The following is an 18,229-nucleotide window of genomic DNA, read 5'->3' on the forward strand; positions in this document are numbered from 1 at the left end:
AAGCACACACTGCTCTGATAATCCTGCAAAAGGGGCCGGTTTACAAAAGAAGCACACACTGCACTGATAATCCTGCAAAAGGGGCCGGTTTACAAAAGAAGCACACACTGCACTGATAATCCTGCAAAAGGCGCCGGTTTACAAAAGAAGCACACACTGCACTGATAATCCTGCAAAGGGGCCGGTTTACAAAAGAAGCACACACTGCACTGATAATCCTGCAAAAGGGGCCGGTTTACAAAAGAAGCACACACTGCACTGATAATCCTGCAAAAGGCGCCGGTTTACAAAAGAAGCACACACTGCTCTGATAATCCTGCAAAAGGGGCCGGTCTACAAAAGAAGCACACACTGCACTGATAATCCTGCAAAAGGGGCCGGTCTACAAAAGAAGCACACACTGCACTGATAATCCTGCAAAAGGGGCCGGTCTACAAAAGAAGCACACACTGCTCTGATAATCCTGCAAAAGGGGCCGGTTTACAAAAGAAGCACACACTGCACTGATAATCCTGCAAAAGGGGCCGGTTTACAAAAGAAGCACACACTGCACTGATAATCCTGCAAAAGGCGCCGGTTTACAAAAGAAGCACACACTGCTCTGATAATCCTGCAAAAGGGGCCGGTCTACAAAAGAAGCACACACTGCACTGATAATCCTGCAAAAGGGGCCGGTCTACAAAAGAAGCACACACTGCACTGATAATCCTGCAAAGGGGCCGGTTTACAAAAGAAGCACACACTGCACTGATAATCCTGCAAAAGGGGCCGGTTTACAAAAGAAGCACACACTGCACTGATAATCCTGCAAAAGGCGCCGGTTTACAAAAGAAGCACACACTGCTCTGATAATCCTGCAAAAGGGGCCGGTTTACAAAAGAAGCACACACTGCACTGATAATCCTGCAAAAGGGGCCGGTCTACAAAAGAAGCACACACTGCACTGATAATCCTGCAAAAGGCGCCGGTCTACAAAAGAAGCACACACTGCTCTGATAATCCTGCAAAAGGGGCCGGTTTACAAAAGAAGCACACACTGCACTGATAATCCTGCAAAAGGGGCCGGTTTATAAAAGAAGCACACACTGCACTGATAATCCTGCCAAGGGGCCGTTTTACAAAAGAAGCACACACTGCACTGATAATCCTGCAAAAAGCAAATTCACCAAGGGAAGCACATGGACTCATAATGCTGACAACAGACTGATTCCTGAAAAGAGTGCACACTGAATTGATAACTGTACTAATGCCCCTTTAGGTGCTGTTATTATCCCCCAGCATCTTTGTTGGGGTCGGTTCCACTGCCAGTTGATGATTGAGGGGCACCTCATACATGAGATGAGGAGATTTTGAAACTATTGAGCGAGGTTGATGTTGAAATCTTCTTCAGAATAAAAAAAAACAAACAGAAACACAGCTCCTTGAGTTATGTTGGAGCTAAGGACTGTGAAAAGAAAAAACCAAGATGAGCACAGTTGGGAAAAGAGGAAAATAAACATTGTTAGAGAGACCTTTGTTGAAGAAGAAACTGTGGGAAGTGAAGAATCGTTTCCTACCAGTAACGGGCCTGCAGGATTATTCCGTAAGGAGGAAGGGAAGAGGAGTGGGTTGAAATACGGTCTTTTTGTGGTTACAATCAAAGCTGTAACTGGGACACTGGAGGGTGAAGTGACTTGCCCAGAGTCGCAAAGAGCTGCAGTGAGAAAGTGGGATTTTGAGTGGAGTAGAACGGGTACAAGTGGATCGATTTTTCACTCGTCAAAAATTACAAAGACTAGGGGACACTCGATAAAGTTACAGGGAAATACTTTTAAAACCAATAGGAGGAAATATGTTTTCAATCAGAGAATAGTTAAGCTCTGGGACACATTGCCAGAGGTTGTGATAAGAGCTGATAGCGTAGCTGGTTTTAAGAAAGGTTTGGACAAGTTCCTGGAGGAAAAGTCCATAGTCTATTATTGAGAAAGACATGGGGGAAGCCACTACTTGCCCTGGGATCAGTAGCATAGAATGTTGCTACTCTTTAATGTTCTAGAATCTTGTTACTCCTGGGATTCCGGAATCTTGCTACTCTTGGGATTCCGGAATCTTGTTACTCCTGGGATTCCGGAATCTTGTTACTCCTGGGATTCCGGAATCTTGTTACTCCTGGGATTCCGGAATCTTGTTACTCTCTGGGATCCCTTCCCTTTCTCCATACCTCTAGTTGCTGACCGTCACAAGCAACAACTTCAACATGCTCCTCGTGACCACATCAGCTCCCACTGATGTCACTTCCGGGTGCCGCGCATAGTTAGTGACGTCAGAGGGAGAGTTGACAGCGTCGCGAAGAGCATGTTGTTGACCGCCGTGAGCAACAACTTCTACTAGAGTACGGGGGGGAAGGCAAGGGGGTGGTGCGCATGACATGCGGGATCAGGGAAGAAGCGGGGGGGGGGGGGGGGAGGGGGGCGAGACTAGGGTGGAGGAGGGGCACCACTGCTGTAGAAGTTTCTTAAAGCCAACCCTATCAACACGTAAACGCAATTGACCAGGAAGAGCATTACATAGCTTCGCCCGGCTGCTCTGGTATCACCCTAATTTGACCTCACTCTTTTACCCTATTCTTAGACTTATCATATGTCTGGATGTCCTCTTTTTAGAGGACTGTCCGGGTGGGGTGTTGGTTTTTTTTTATTCTTTATTGATTTTATATTTGCTTAATTATGAATCATCAATTTACCAACCCACTCCCCCTCCTCTGGATATGTGTGGAGAGTAATAAAGATAAATCGAATCTGGTAAACCTTAAGGAATTTGACAAATGAATCCAATGGACCCCAAATTTCTTTAAATTTCTTCGTTTCTCCTGATTGCTCTGTTAACATTCTTTCATACCGGTAGTATAAGCAGAGTAAACATTAGACGAACCCAATTTTTCCAGTTTCTACAGTGAAAGATTAGAGAAACTGGGCCTCTTTTCCCTCGAACAGAGGAGATTGAGAGGGGACATGATCGAAACATTCAAGATATTGAAGGGAACTGACTTAGTGGAGAAAGAGAGATTGTTCACCCTCTCCAAGGTGGGGAGAACGCGAGGGCACTCTCTAAAATTGAAAGGGGATAGATTTTGTACAAACGTAAGGAAGTTCTTCTTCACCCAGAGAGTGGTGGAAAACTGGAACGCTCTTCCGGAGGCTGTTATAGGGGAAAACACCCTCCAGGGATTCAAGACAAAGTTGGACAAGTTCCTGCTAAACTGGAACGTACGCAGGTGAGGCTAGACTCATTTAGAGCACTGGTCTTTGACCTAGGGGCCGCCGCGTGAGCGGACTGCTGGGCATGATGGACCACTGGTCTGACCCGGCAGCAACAATTCTTATGTTCTTAAGTTTATTAGGTGTTTATAAACCACCTATCAAGATTATCTAAGCGGTTTTTACAATCAGGTACTCAAGCATTTTCCTTATCTGTCCCGGTGGGCTCACAATCTATCTTGCACACTTCAACAGTTAAATCATAGGAGCCCATTAACTAATTATTTTGGGTGCCAATCTGAGATCTGCCCCCAATTTTGGGCAACCTTTAGAGAAGCCAAGGGATGATGTACACGCTATCTTTCATTTTCAGAGGTAGATACAGAAGTGCTGAGATCTTCGAATGGTGTAGGTGCAACCAGTGGTGTGGTGAGGTAAGAAACATAGAAACATGATGGCAGAGAAAGGTCAAATGGCCCATCCAGAGCATCCACTATCTCCTCCTCTTCCTATTGGCCAAGGCTCTTAACATTTGCATCTCCTCTTCCTATAGGCTAAGGCTTTTTACACCTGCATTGTGAGGTCATAGAGCTTTATGGTTAGATAAACATGAAGACAGATAAAGGCCAAATGGCCCATCCGCAGCATCCACTATCTCCTCCTCTCCCTATTGGCTAAGGCTCTTAACATTTGCATCTCCTCTTCCTATAGGCTAAGCCTTTTTACACCTGCATTGTGAGGTCATAGAGCTTTATGGTTAGATAAACATGAAGACAGCTAAAGGCCAAATGGCCCATCCAGAGCATCCACTCTCTCCTCCTCTCCCTATTGGCCAAGGCTCTTAACATTTGCATCTCCTCTTCCTATAGGCTAAGCCTTTTTACACCTGCATTGTGAAGTCATAGAGCTTTATGGTTAGATAAACATGAAGACAGATAAAGGCCAAATGGCCCATCCGCAGCATCCACTATCTCCTCCTCTCCCTATTGGCCAAGGCTCTTAACATTTGCATCTCCTCTTCCTATAGGCTAAGCCTTTTTACACCTGCATTGTGAGGTCATAGAGCTTTATGGTTAGATAAACATGAAGACAGATAAAGGCCAAATGGCCCATCCAGAGCATCCACTATCTCCTCCTCTTCCTATTGGCCAAGGCTCTTAACATTTGCATCTCCTCTTCCTATAGGCTAAGGCTTTTTACACCTGCATTGTGAGGTCATAGAGCTTTATGGTTAGATAAACATGAAGACAGATAAAGGCCAAATGGCCCATCCGCAGCATCCACTATCTCCTCCTCTCCCTATTGGCTAAGGCTCTTAACATTTGCATCTCCTCTTCCTATAGGCTAAGCCTTTTTACACCTGCATTGTGAGGTCATAGAGCTTTATGGTTAGATAAACATGAAGACAGCTAAAGGCCAAATGGCCCATCCAGAGCATCCACTCTCTCCTCCTCTCCCTATTGGCCAAGGCTCTTAACATTTGCATCTCCTCTTCCTATAGGCTAAGCCTTTTTACACCTGCATTGTGAAGTCATAGAGCTTTATGGTTAGATAAACATGAAGACAGATAAAGGCCAAATGGCCCATCCGCAGCATCCACTATCTCCTCCTCTCCCTATTGGCCAAGGCTCTTAACATTTGCATCTCCTCTTCCTATAGGCTAAGCCTTTTTACACCTGCATTGTGAGGTCATAGAGCTTTATGGTTAGATAAACATGAAGACAGATAAAGGCCAAATGGCCCATCCAGAGCATCCACTATCTCCTCCTCTTCCTATTGGCCAAGGCTCTTAACATTTGCATCTCCTCTTCCTATAGGCTAAGGCTTTTTACACCTGCATTGTGAGGTCATAGAGCTTTATGGTTAGATAAACATGAAGACAGATAAAGGCCAAATGGCCCATCCGCAGCATCCACTATCTCCTCCTCTCCCTATTGGCTAAGGCTCTTAACATTTGCATCTCCTCTTCCTATAGGCTAAGCCTTTTTACACCTGCATTGTGAGGTCATAGAGCTTTATGGTTAGATAAACATGAAGACAGCTAAAGGCCAAATGGCCCATCCAGAGCATCCACTCTCTCCTCCTCTCCCTATTGGCCAAGGCTCTTAACATTTGCATCTCCTCTTCCTATAGGCTAAGCCTTTTTACACCTGCATTGTGAAGTCATAGAGCTTTATGGTTAGATAAACATGAAGACAGATAAAGGCCAAATGGCCCATCCGCAGCATCCACTATCTCCTCCTCTCCCTATTGGCCAAGGCTCTTAACATTTGCATCTCCTCTTCCTATAGGCTAAGCCTTTTTACACCTGCATTGTGAGGTCATAGAGCTTTATGGTTAGATAAACATGAAGACAGATAAAGGCCAAATGGCCCATCCGCAGCATCCACTATCTCCTCCTCTCCCTATTGGCCAAGGCTCTTAACATTTGCATCTCCTCTTCCTATAGGCTAAGGCTCTTTACACCTGCATTGTGAGGTCATAGAAACATAATGGCAAATAAAGGCCAAATGGCCCATCTGCAGCAGCCACTATCTCCTCCTCTCCCTATTGGCTAAGGCTCTTAACATTTGCATCTCCTCTTCCTATAGGCTAAGGCTCTTTGCACCTGCATTGTGAGGTCATAAAGCTTTATGGTTATAGAAACATGATGGCAGAGAAAGGCCAAATGGCCCATCCGCAGCATCCACTATCTCCTCCTCTCCCTAAGAGATCCCACATGTCTGTCTCACGCTTGTCCTTGTCTCTATTGGAGGCTGTTCCATGTATCTACCACCATTTCTGTGAAAAAGTATTTCCTTAGATTATTCCTGGGCCTATCACCTCATAACTCCCTGCTGCACCCGTCCCCCACAACACTCCTTCTCCATCCTGCTAGCCCCTCTCCCCACATGCCTCTTAAAATCTTCACCAGCAACGAGCAGCATTATCCACCTACTGTTCGCATCAGTTTCAGCTCTCCCTCTGATGTCATTTCCTGGTCATGCAACCAGGAAGTGATGACAGACACAGAGCAAGTGGGAGACGCTGCTTGCACTGGCTAAGTTTTGAAGGGGTGAGTGGGTGCAGAGGAGAGGTGACAGCGCCCCTGCCAAGATGGTACCTGGGGCTGTCTGGCTTTCCACCCCCTTCCTATGCCACTGGGTGCAACATGTTTAAGTTTATGAAACCTTATATATTGCCTTTAATGACAGGCAGGCCAAAGCTGTGTACATCAAAACCAAAAAGAGAAGGAAATCAGAAGAACGCCATAGAAAATAAGACAGTCATCATTCAACAAGATGATGCATTCACACTAAAGCTTAAAAAATAATTATAATATTGAAATGACATGATATAAAGGTTCCAAATGTAGATTTTATAGACCGTTTACAAGGCTTGCTTTCAATGGAAGTAACACCCGGATGTCTCAATCCGTTCTCCTTTTCCTGGAGCCCTATGGTAACCCTAAGTACAAGCCATAGGGTTCATGATGAATAAACTGTCTCTCGGCTCTTTTGATTACACGACGTCACCCATTTCTGCCATCACAGAATTAAGCCACAGTAATACAAGCCATCATCATTAGAGAATGACACGGGGGACATATTTTTCCCTGTCCCCGCGGGAACTCATTTTCCCATTCCCGCCCCTACGAGCTCCGTCCTCATCTGCACTTTAAAATCTAATTAATTCAGCGGCTAGATTGATCATGGGCATTCCTAGGGTTGCCCATATGACTCCGATCTTGAAAGCTCTCCACTGGTTTCCTGTTCAACAGAGAATTTGCAATTGCCATCAGGACATGTTTCATGTCATGGGAATGGATTGGATAATCAAACACGTGCAGTCTGAAAGAGTTTTGTTCCTAACCTTCTTAGATTTTTCTTAGTAGTAGGAAAAGAACTTGACAAATAGAATAGATTTTCACTTGCAAAGAAAACTTGCTGGGAAGAATCTCTGGAATTCAATTCCAGGTAGAATGAGATTATGCAAAGATCGTGCGTCTTTTAAGAAAATATTAAAAACACAATTATTTGTGGAGGCCTTTCTCTAACTCTGTGGTTAGTATTTGTTTTAGATTGGAATATTTCTGTATTTAGGGGGGGAGACTGACTTGTTTGTTTACTGCATTATACAATGTTTGAAATTGTGGATGTAAATGCTTTTTGTACATCGCTTAGATTTTTAGCGATTCATACATTTTTAAAATAAATAAAATGATGTGTTTGAGGCTTTTGCGTTGAAGGCAGAGCTTACAGGAATGGGGCGTGGACATTCTCTAATCATCATCTCAATACTGGATTTCAGTGGCAGTGGATTACAAAGAAGAAGCCACAAATATCTTAGATAATAAAATTCAATAATAATTATAAATATCCGTATATTTTTTTTGGAAAATCTATTCTATTTGTCAAGTTCTTTTCCTACTACTAAGAAAAATCTAAGAAGGTTAGGAACAAAACTCTTTCAGACTGCACGTGTTTGATTATCCAATCCATTCCCATGACATGAAACATGTCCTGATGGCAATTGCAAAATTTAACCTCACAGCATACATAAACGAAGAAAGCACTCAGCCTTCAAATATCTGACATACCAAGCACATAACCAGTGCAAATAAAACAGTACAAGTATCACTCAATCAAATTTTCAAAGTAAGGTCCCCTTTTATGAAGCCGTGTTAGGCTTTTTTTATTGCCAGCCATGACGGAATTAACTCTGACACTCGTAGGAATTAACATAAGAACATAAGAACAGCCTTACTGGGTCAGACTAATGGTCCATGAAGCCCAGTAGCCCGTTCTCACAGTGGCCAATCCAGGTCACTAGGACCTGGCCAAAATCCAAGGAGTAGCAACATTCCATGCTACCGATCCAGGGCAAGCAGTGGCTTTCTCAATAACAAGACTATGGATTTTTCCTCCAGGAACATGTCCAAACCTTTCTTGAAACCAGCTTCGCTATCCGCTCTTACCACAACCTCTGGCAAACCGTTCCACAGCTTAACTATTCTCTGAATGAAGAGTATTTCCCTGTAACTTCATCAGGTGTCCCCTAGTCTTTGTAATTTTTGACGGCGTGAAAAATTGATCCACTTGTACCCGTTCTACTCCATTCAGGATTTTGTAGACTTCAATCCTATCTCCCCTCAGCCGTCTCTTTTCCAAGCTGAAGAGCCCTAACCGTTTTACTCTTTCCTCATACGAGAGGAGTTCCATCCCCTTTACCATCTTGGTCGCTCTTCTGAACCTTTTCTAGCGCCACTATACCTTTCTTGAGATAAGGAGACCAGAATTGAACGCAATACTCCAGGTGAGGTTGCACCATGGAGCAATACAGGGACATTATGACATTCTTAGTCTTGTTAACCATCCCTTTTTTTAATAATTCCTATGAATGTTGGTAACAGAGCAGAGCATTCAATGCGGCTCCCTGCACTAATAACCACTATCGTCATTTAGTGAAAAGGGGTGGGGGGGGGTTAAATAATAAGGAAAAGAGGGGACCACTCTGTGGCACTCCACCTAAAGGACTTTTGGATTTCACAACTAGACTACTACAACACCATTTACGCTGAGATTCCCTTTTCATCATTAAGGGGGAACTTATCAATTAAGATGCATTATTTTAGCTCAACTGTGCGATTTTATCAGTGATCCCACGTTATGCAATGAGATCTAGTTACTAATATCTGGGGTTAACAGTAAAATAAGACATCTTAATGGTAGACCATATTGATAACCCCCCCCAGCCCCCAGCCCCTTTAAAGGCAAAAGAAATATCTCTAGGAATTGAAATCACTACTATATGTAATAAAAGGGATCCAAGTGTAGGACAATCCAGCCATTGTGACATCACTGATGAGGTTGGCTCTTATTGGTGGGATGAGGCATTATGACATCACAATACCAGCTCTGGTTATCAGAGGCTGAAACTTTTCACACTATTTATTCACTTTTCTATACTGTTCTCCCAGGGGAGCTCAGAATGGTTTACATGAATTTATTCAGATACTCAAGCATTTTTCCCTGTCTGTCCCGGTGGGCTCCCAATCTATCTAATGTACCTGGGGCATTGGAGGGATTAAGTGACTTGCCCAGGGTCACAAGGAGCAGTGGGAGGGTTTGAACCCCCAACCTCAGGGTGCCGAGGCTGTAGCTTTAACCACTGCACCACTCTAGAAATCAAAATGTAGCAAAAGGGATCCAAGTATAGGACAATCCAGCCATGGTGACATCACTGATGAGGTTGGCTCTTATTGGTGGAATGAGGCATTATGATGTCACAATACCAGCTCTGGTTACCAGAGACTGAACCTCTTCACTTTAAGAGGGGAAGTTATCAACATGAGTTATTTGCAGGACCCATTTTATGCAGCGAGGCCTAGTTATTAATAGCTGAGGTTAACAGTAGAATAACAGCAGTTTTCAACTTGACTGCGATATCTATCGATGGCATTATTCAGCCCACTCTGATCATATTTAGTGAACCAGGGTCAGAGCAAGGGTCCATCTAGCCCAGTAGTCCGTCTTCACAGAGGCCAACCCAGGTCACGAGCACCTGGCAGAAAGCCAAAGAGTAGCAGCATTCCAAAGGATCCCTGAGGCAGGCATTCCTCACCGAAACACGGCCCATGTTGGCTCCCACAATAAAGCAGAACTAATTTTCCCATTCTGGATGGTCCCTGGTGGGTTTTTTTTCTTTCTTCTACATATTTTGCACTTTGGCTCATCTTAATGGCAGCCCATGTTGTTCACTATCCTCCCCAAAATGTTTGCAGACACTTCAAAATACTGCCGCTTGAGTTCTGCGTCAAGTTGCGTACAGGTAGGGAATTGTGCGGCTCGGGGGGGCTCTTAATCTAATCAAACCAAAATCTTCCTCTTACGTACTGTATCAGCCCCCTTGTCCATGGAGCTCGATGCAGTTTACTGTAAGATTTATATTAACTCTTTAAACTAATGTGATTATACATTGAACAGAAACGCGAACTAGGAATGACATTCTCCTAAGTATAACAGAAAGCCTTTCCACAAAGCAGTAAAAAGGAAGGGGATAGAAACCTGAATACCTTTAACTGATGGAAAACCAAAGCTTCTTTGTCTTGATGGATAAAATGTCAAAGGAGACTGGGACGGTACCATTAAAGAACTCAGGCCGAAGCTGCTATAGAATTGGTTTCAAGACCAGATCAAGATCAAGACGGAGCAAAGGTTTCAGACCAGATGGCCGGTCTCTTGGGAACCAGGAATTGTCTTACTTAATAGACCCATCCTAATTTGACTTTTGCTCAGAATGCCTTTCTTCAGCATTCTCTAACGCTGCCAAACTGGTCCTGGAAAGCTCTTCAAATACCACGGGAGCTCCTTTGCTCACAACTGGCTCGCCGAGCTGTGGAATACATGATAGGAAATAAATTCTTGCCGAGCATAACAAATCCCTGAAATTATTTGCAGCTCTTTGACCCTTTTTGCACTCGACTATCAATCCAGTCGTTCATGTGTATGCTGCACGCAAGACTGCCCGAGTTTTGCTGGAACCTAAGCATCAGACCCTAACTTAGACTGATTTCCGTACAAGGTTCGGGGCTGGGTGGAGTTTGTGGGTTTTCTTCTTTCGCGATATTTGGTTGGAAAATTTGCAAAATGGCTGGTCTTACAACGGCTGTGTCAACCTCTTAGTCACATGCATTTTCTCTTCTGTTTGATTAGATTTATACATTAACTCCACCCCCCCCACCCCCAATTCTATATATAGCATCTAAAAAATTGGCATCGACTAGTGCGGCAGTAATCATGATTCTATAAAAGTTATGTGTATCTTATGAAATCCTGCTTAGTGCTAGTATGTCATATATCCACACACCCCCCCCCCCTGCAGTGGTTAAAGCTAGAGCCTCAGCACCCTGAGGTTGTGGGTTCAAAACCATGCTGCACCTTGTGACCCTGGGCAAGTCACTTAATCCCCCCATTACCCCAGGAACATTTGATTGTGAGTCCACCAGGACGCTTTTTTAACCCTATCTGCACCTCCAGACCTGTCAGAGATTTTGGAGCGTTAAAAATCAGCGCTTCATTTTGTGCATTATCTGAGCATCGGTCAGAGGGCTCATTTGAATATTGATGAAGGAAAAGATCGCGATTAGCCATTTTGGGCATCGATAGCTGAAACACTTTGACGCTAAACTGGTTAAAACTGGTTTAGCGTCAGTCGTTAAAGGCACGGAGAGCTTTGAGCATATGGGCCCAACTCCTATGTGGTGGTCAGCAGTGAATATGTTGATCAAATCATATTTTTCCGACCCTCAGCTTGTGGTTTTCTTTACGAAGCCATCCCCTCAGACACATCCCTGTCTTTCAGTGCAAAACCTGCCTCTTCCTATGTCATCTCTGGCACCCCATCCCTCAGCCCCTGCCCCACAAATGCCCAGACTGGGAACCTACCTAACCTGTTCTCACTTATCTGGTGTGAATGAATCTCCCTGGACACTCCCTGTATGGCTTTCATGCCGAGGCCTGGCCCTCACTGCAGATGTGTGATCTTTAACTTCTGGGAGGTGTCTCCCACAATGCCTGTCAGCCATACTGCTGACTCTCCGGGTGACCCTGAATGAATCACCTTATCTCCAGTTCCTCGGTTCTAATCTTGGCCTAATGAGTGTGTGTGAGTGGAGCCTGGGGTCCTGGGCTTGTGCAGAAGGGGGGTGGTGAGGGATAGAGAGAGTGGTGTGTCTGTGTGTTGTGTGTCTGTGTGCAGCCTGAGGTCCTGGGCTTGTACAGAAAGGGGGTGGTGAGGGATAGAGAGAGTGGTGTGTTTGTGTGTTGTGGGTCTGTGTGTTGTGGGTTTGTGTGTTGTGGGTCTGTGTGTGTGCAGCCTGGGGTCCTGGGCTTGTGCAGAAGGGGGGTGGTGAGGGATAGAGAGAGTGGTGTGTCTGTGTGTTGTGTGTCTGTGTGCAGCCTGAGGTCCTGGGCTTGTACAGAAAGGGGGTGGTGAGGGATAGAGAGAGTGGCGTGTTTGTGTGTTGTGGGTCTGTGTGTTGTGGGTCTGTGTGTGTGCAGCCTGGGGTCCTGGGCTTGTGCAGAAGGGGGGTGGTGAGGGATAGAGAGAGTGGTGTGTTTGTGTGTTGTGGGTCTGTGTGTTGTGGGTTTGTGTGTTGTGTGTCTGTGTGCAGCCTGAGGTCCTGGGCTTGTACAGAAAGGGGGTGGTGAGGGATAGAGAGAGTGGCGTGTTTGTGTGTTGTGGGTCTGTGTGTTGTGGGTCTGTGTGTGTGCAGCCTGGGGTCCTGGGCTTGTGCAGAAGGGGGGTGGTGAGGGATAGAGAGAGTGGTGTGTGTGTGTGTGTGTGTGTGTTGCCACAATGTACAGTGCTGCGTACACCTTTCAGCGTTGTAGAAATGCTAAATGGAAGTAGACAACCCACACAGGTGTCAAGTTGCCGAACTAGGGAAAGAAAAGAGCAGCCGAAGAAGCAAAAGCAAGTCCGGAGCTTATCATGAGCAGAGGCGAAGCAGAACCAGCCCCTGTGCTTTCTGTCAAGTCCTTTCCCACAGCCACAGAGCAGCTCTCCCTGGCCTGGACACCCCCCCCCAGCCCCTGCCCTGCCAGTTTACCTGAAGGCGCGACCTCCTCGCCGTGGCACTCCCCCGCAGCTCCCTCATGAACACCTGAGCCACGGCAGGGCTGGCTCCCGCCTCTCTCCACCCTTCTACCTGACGTGAGCTTCCGGGGCTCCCCTTTCCGTGTTCCTGTCCTCACCTCGTTGCCTCGCCCGCATACCTGACATCCCAGGAGCCTGCCACGGCCTGTGCGTCACCTGACACCGGGGAGGGTTGAGCAGACGCTGGGTGGAGAGGGGCCAGGCCCTCCCTCTGGAAACACTGCCTGATGCCGAGCTCGGGGAAGGAATTCCTCTGATAGCGGGAGTCGCCAGCGCTGGGGAATTTTCCTTCTCACCCACTTCTCTGCCCAGAACTTTTCTGCTCTGTTGCAACTATCACTTTGTATCTCCTCTCATCCTATTCTCTTCCTACCAGTGAATGTATTACGTCGGCAACGTTTGTAACATTGTTTCTGCTGCTAAAGCTATGAAAAGGGACGCTGTCCTCTCTGGCCCACAACTGGTCCAGTGTCCCGGCACGGCGTAAGGGGATGGAACGCCGTTCTGTGGTTACAATCAAAGCAGATTAAATATTTACTTCTCCCTCCGAATCCGCGGTTTCAGCATCCGCGGGTTTGGTTATTCACGGAGACGGGGGCGGAAATCTGTTTTTTTAAGTTCAGTCTTAGTAGTTTGCCGGTCCACAAAATAATTATTTTATTTCTGCCGGTCCACGGGTGTAAAAAGGTTGAAAAACACTGCTCTAGAGCAGAGTCGGCAGCTGCGCTGAGGTGCAGGAAGGTCCCCCGATGACTCGTCTGCCGGCTTTGTTCCGGAAGAAGTAAGTTACGTTGGAGGGGGTGGACCCGGCAGAGGCAGTCATCGCGGGACCTTTTTTTTTTTTGAGGGGGGGCTATTGTGAGCCCTCTGAGATTCTCCCGAACCGTACCTGGTGGTCTAGCAGGCTTTCGGGGCAGGAGCAATCCGTGTGCAGATCACTCATAGGAAATGGCTGCCATGCGCTCCCGTAGTCTCTCAAGACTAGGCTAGGAGTGATCTGCACAGGGCAGGTGCTTAGGAAGATCGCTCCTGCCCCGAAAGCCCGCTAGACCACCAGGGTTCGGGGGAGACTCAGAGGGCTTAAAGGAAGGTCCAGGATTCCGGGGGAAGGCCATGGGGGGGGGGGGTTAGAACCGGCCTGAATATTATTCGCGGGCCGGCTCTGCTCCTAACCCCCATGAATATTGAGGGAGAAGTGTACATACAGGCAGTGGCATAGCAAAGGCAAGAGACACCCCTCCCCCATCCTCTCCTCTGCCCCGCCCCCACCCTCATCTTCTCCTTCCCTGGTACCTTTTTAACGTTCGCGGCACCAGTAGCAACTCCAACCTGTTGGCTCTTCCTCTGACATCACTTTCCAGGTGCAGGTCCAGGAACCAGCATCAGAGGAAGAGCCGGCAAACGCTACAGAGGCGAAAAGGGAGGGAAGTTGGAGGGGGCGGGGCGATGCAATGCCAGTGCTGGTGCCCCCACCCAAACAGCGCCCAGGGCAGACCACCCCCCATCCCACCCTCTTATTATACCACTGCATGCAGGTACATGACTGACCCAATAGACATTCTCCTCTCTCAACCAGTACTGACCCAGTATCCCAGCATGTGTTGGGAGTGACGTTTCCCTTTTTTCAGGCTCCCACACCCCTTTGACTGATCAGTGAAACCCTCGAACCCCTGTCCTAAACCACAAGTCCACTAGTGACTACTCAGTTAAAGAATCCATCATTTAACCCACTGATTCAAATATTAATATACTAGTCTTTAAGCCCGTTACATTAATGGGTGCTAGAATAGATGTGTGTGTCTGTCTGTCTTTCTTTCTTTCTTTCTCTCTCTCTCCTTGGTCACTGTCTGTCTTTCTTTCTGTCTCCCTCTCTCCTTGGCCGCTGTCTGTCTTTCTTTCTGTCTCTCTCTCTCCTTGGCCGCTGTCTTTCTTTCTGTCTCTCTCCTTGGCCGCTGTCTTTCTTTCTTTCTGTCTCTCTCCTTGGCCGCTGTCTTTCTTTCTTTCTGTCTCTCTCCTTGGCCGCTGTCTATCTTTCTTTCTATCTCTCTCTCTCCTTGGCCACTGTCTGTCTTTCTTTCTATCTCTCTCTCTCCTTGGCCACTGTCTGTCTTTCTTTCTGTCTCTCTCTCTCCTTGGCCGCTGTCTGTCTTTCTTTCTGTCTCTCTCTTTCCTCAGCTGTCCACCACCACCCTTTCCCTGCTCCCCCTCTCCAGCATCAGCCCTTCTCCCTTCCTTTTACCTCCCCCTGTCAGCAGCACCTCTTCCCTGCTCTCTAATACCTGCTCCCAAACCGCCGTTCCTACCCTCCCTCCATCCTGGCTTCCTGGTCTCTTCTGGCCCACCGGCACGAACCGCTGCCGCTGCTGCTGCTCTTCATTCTATTTCTGTCTGTCTGTCAATGTCCCTGCCACCACAGGATAGAGGAAACCGCCACACGCACTGTACCAAACCGTTATGCGTGCACGCGCCACACGCTTTAACACTTCTCTGCAAGCCACGGAGTTACAGATCACAGAGGCAGGGATCACACAGGTAGAAGTGCGCATGCACGCTTAGGGTTTTATTATTAGCGATACACCCACACATATATTATATATAAAAAGTTACCCTACTACTGAGTCACTGGCAAGAAAAACCTCCCTCCCCCACCTATGTAATAATAGCTTTCTCCTTTTCTTTTCCGCCAAATATTACACCAATACCTAAGTTTCCCAAAAATATTCCAAATATATTTTTTTAACAAAAATCTTCTGGTGGCTTCATTCATTGTGTATTATTTAAAGAATAATAATGGTGGGTGAATGTGTGTACTATATACAGATACGAATGAATTAATGCGGAGTGTAGGGGATTTAGTGAGATATTCAATAAAATTTGGAGCCCATTGACTAAATTTGTAAAAACATAATAATGTATTTTCATCTTATTTTTTCTTTGGTTCATTTATCTTTGCACATCCAGGGGGGATGGGGGGTTGGATGGAGGGGAGAAAATATTGATAGTGATATTTAGGCAACTTGATTTTTCATTTTTATTATATATTAGGTTATTGTGTTATTATTATATGCAAGAAAATGTTACCTATATAGATATTAGTGTAATGTATGCAATACCTACTGTTCTTTTATTTGTATGACACTGTTTTTGATTAAAAATCAATAAAGAATAAAATAAAATAAAGAACCACCAACTCCTTACTCAATAAACGTCAGCAGAATTGAGATTTTGGACTTATCTTTTTCTTACAGATATTGCCAGTGAGAAAACAAATTTTATAGTCATACTTCACGCTTCCATAGCTCTGGCACCATTTCTTCTCATCATCGACATAGCCAACATTTCACTGCAGGATTTTCTTCGATCGACTCCTCAATTTGACGCACTTCTTGTATTTTCACGCCTCTAAACTTCAAGGCAAAGTCATGAGTGGGTTTGAGGAGTCGATCAAAGAAAATTCTGACGCAGTAGCTCTTTTCCAAGCTGAAGAGCTCTGGCCTCCTTAGTCTTTCCTCATACGAGAGGAGTTCCATCCCCTTTATCATCTTTAAACCTTTTCTAGTGCCACTATATCTTTCTTGAGATAAGGAGACCAGAACTGAACACTATACTTGAGGTAAGATCACACCATGGAGCAATACAGAGGCATTATAAAAGGGGTGGGGAACGAGGGCCGCAATCCAGTTGAGTTTTCAAGATTTGCCCCATGAATATGCATGAGATCTATTTGCATGCTGCTGTGCAGGGCTTTTTTTTAGCCCTACTTGCACCTCCAGACTTGTCAGAGATTTCAGAGCATTAAAAATCAGCGTTTCAATTTGTGCATTATCTGAGCATCAATCAGAGGGCTCATTTGAATATTAATATTCTATTAATTTGAGCTCTGCATACCTTCTTCCTCGAGGCGTCTCATATTTTACTTAAACATTTACATGGGTTGCAATACCATTTTTATAAATACACCCCTGGATTAAAGAGGCGTGCCAGAGGATGGGAATATTGTTGACCAGAGGCCCAAGAAAAAATAACCCACTGATCCGAGTACGGCTGAGACTGGAGGCTGCACTTTGAAGAGACAGGCAAGTTACGAGCTGTACCCTGCAGTGAAAAAAATATCACTAGGGAAACTTCATTGCCTGTTTGGGAAATTCACTTTGGATTAAGTTATACAAGGAGCTGTGTTTGCTGAAGAAGTTAGATGTGCATTAGTGCCACAGGCTATATTCTGTATAATGAACAGTTGTGGTTAGAGCACTTTTTATTGCATGTTGGTAACTTCACATTGGATCGTATTATACAAAGGACTCGGGTCTGGGGTTTTTGGTTTGGTTTTAGAGTTAATGGAACACTAGGTTGTTCTCTAATTACAGCTACTTATATGTGTCTCGGACAGCCTTGTTGGCGAAACGCTTCAGGCATTGTTCCTGGGAGCATCTTGATTAAATCATGTTTGATCTCCATATGGTCTCTGCTTATTGTCATTTCTGCAAAGCCAATCCCCCAGAAGCTGGTCCAGAAGTCTAGACATCTACTCAGCTGCTACAAACAGTCCTTTAAGCAAACAGTTTTGCTCAGTCTGCCATCTGCTGGCAGGAGGACCTTAACTCACTGGGCAGGCAGGGACAAAGAGGAAAAATAGAACACCTTGGGGAAAATTCTCAAATGTTGGCGGTAAAATCCAACGGGCTGCTGTTCCAGCCTCTACTGTAACGATTTCCAAAAGGCGAGCCATTCTTTAAAAACTGTACATGCAAATGAGGTTCGCGGAGAGTCACGGTGGGTCGCTAAAGTTGCATGTGCTGATCGCTGGTGATAGCAATCAGCACTTGTGCAGAATAAACCCACAAATAAAAAAAAAAGACCCCCAAATCAAAGATTGGTGGGAGGGATGCCCACTGCCCCCCCCCTGCTACCAATGTCAAGCAAACCCCTGGCAGCGGGAGGGATGCCCACTCTCTCCTACCGCCGACATCGAGCAACTCTCCCCGATAGCGAGAGTAACATAGTAGATGACGGCAGATAAAGACCCAAATGGTCCATCCAGTCTGCCCAACCTGATTCAATTTAAATTTTTTTCTTCTGAGGTCACCTGATGTCATGAACGAGTGAAGACGTCTCCTCGTTCACTCCGGGGTAACCCTGCCGAAATTTATATATTTGAGACGCTTTCCCAATCTCACACACGCGGGTGGTGCCTGGTCCGATCTCTTAATATATGGACCACTACTTAACCAGGTCGCAAGAATCGAGGAAGCCAAAAGCAGCGAGAAAAGAACGAGAACGTGCACGGCCTGTTGATCCAAAGATGGCGGCGAGTCCCGCAGCGGCGGTCTCCAGCCTAACAGAATCGGCACTGA

General features: G+C 45.9%; 1 protein-coding gene across 6 annotated transcripts in view; it reads right to left on the bottom strand.

Annotated features, from left to right (window-relative positions):
• Positions 1 to 18,229, bottom strand: part of FAM83H (family with sequence similarity 83 member H) — an 89,030-nt gene that overhangs the window by 48,035 nt on the left and 22,766 nt on the right. Inside the window, exon 1 of one of the 6 annotated variants that reach the window (XM_033933104.1) lies at positions 12,995 to 13,073. The exons of 2 other annotated variants lie outside the window; for them this stretch is intronic. The gene's annotated coding sequence lies outside the window, so the exon portion shown is untranslated. 3 more of the 6 variants (XM_033933103.1, XM_033933101.1, XM_033933106.1) reach the window with 3 other exon arrangements.

The sequence above is a fragment of the Geotrypetes seraphini genome, chromosome 2 (assembly GCF_902459505.1).
Source record: "Geotrypetes seraphini chromosome 2, aGeoSer1.1, whole genome shotgun sequence".
In the NCBI taxonomy this organism is placed as follows: Eukaryota; Metazoa; Chordata; class Amphibia; order Gymnophiona; family Dermophiidae; genus Geotrypetes; species Geotrypetes seraphini.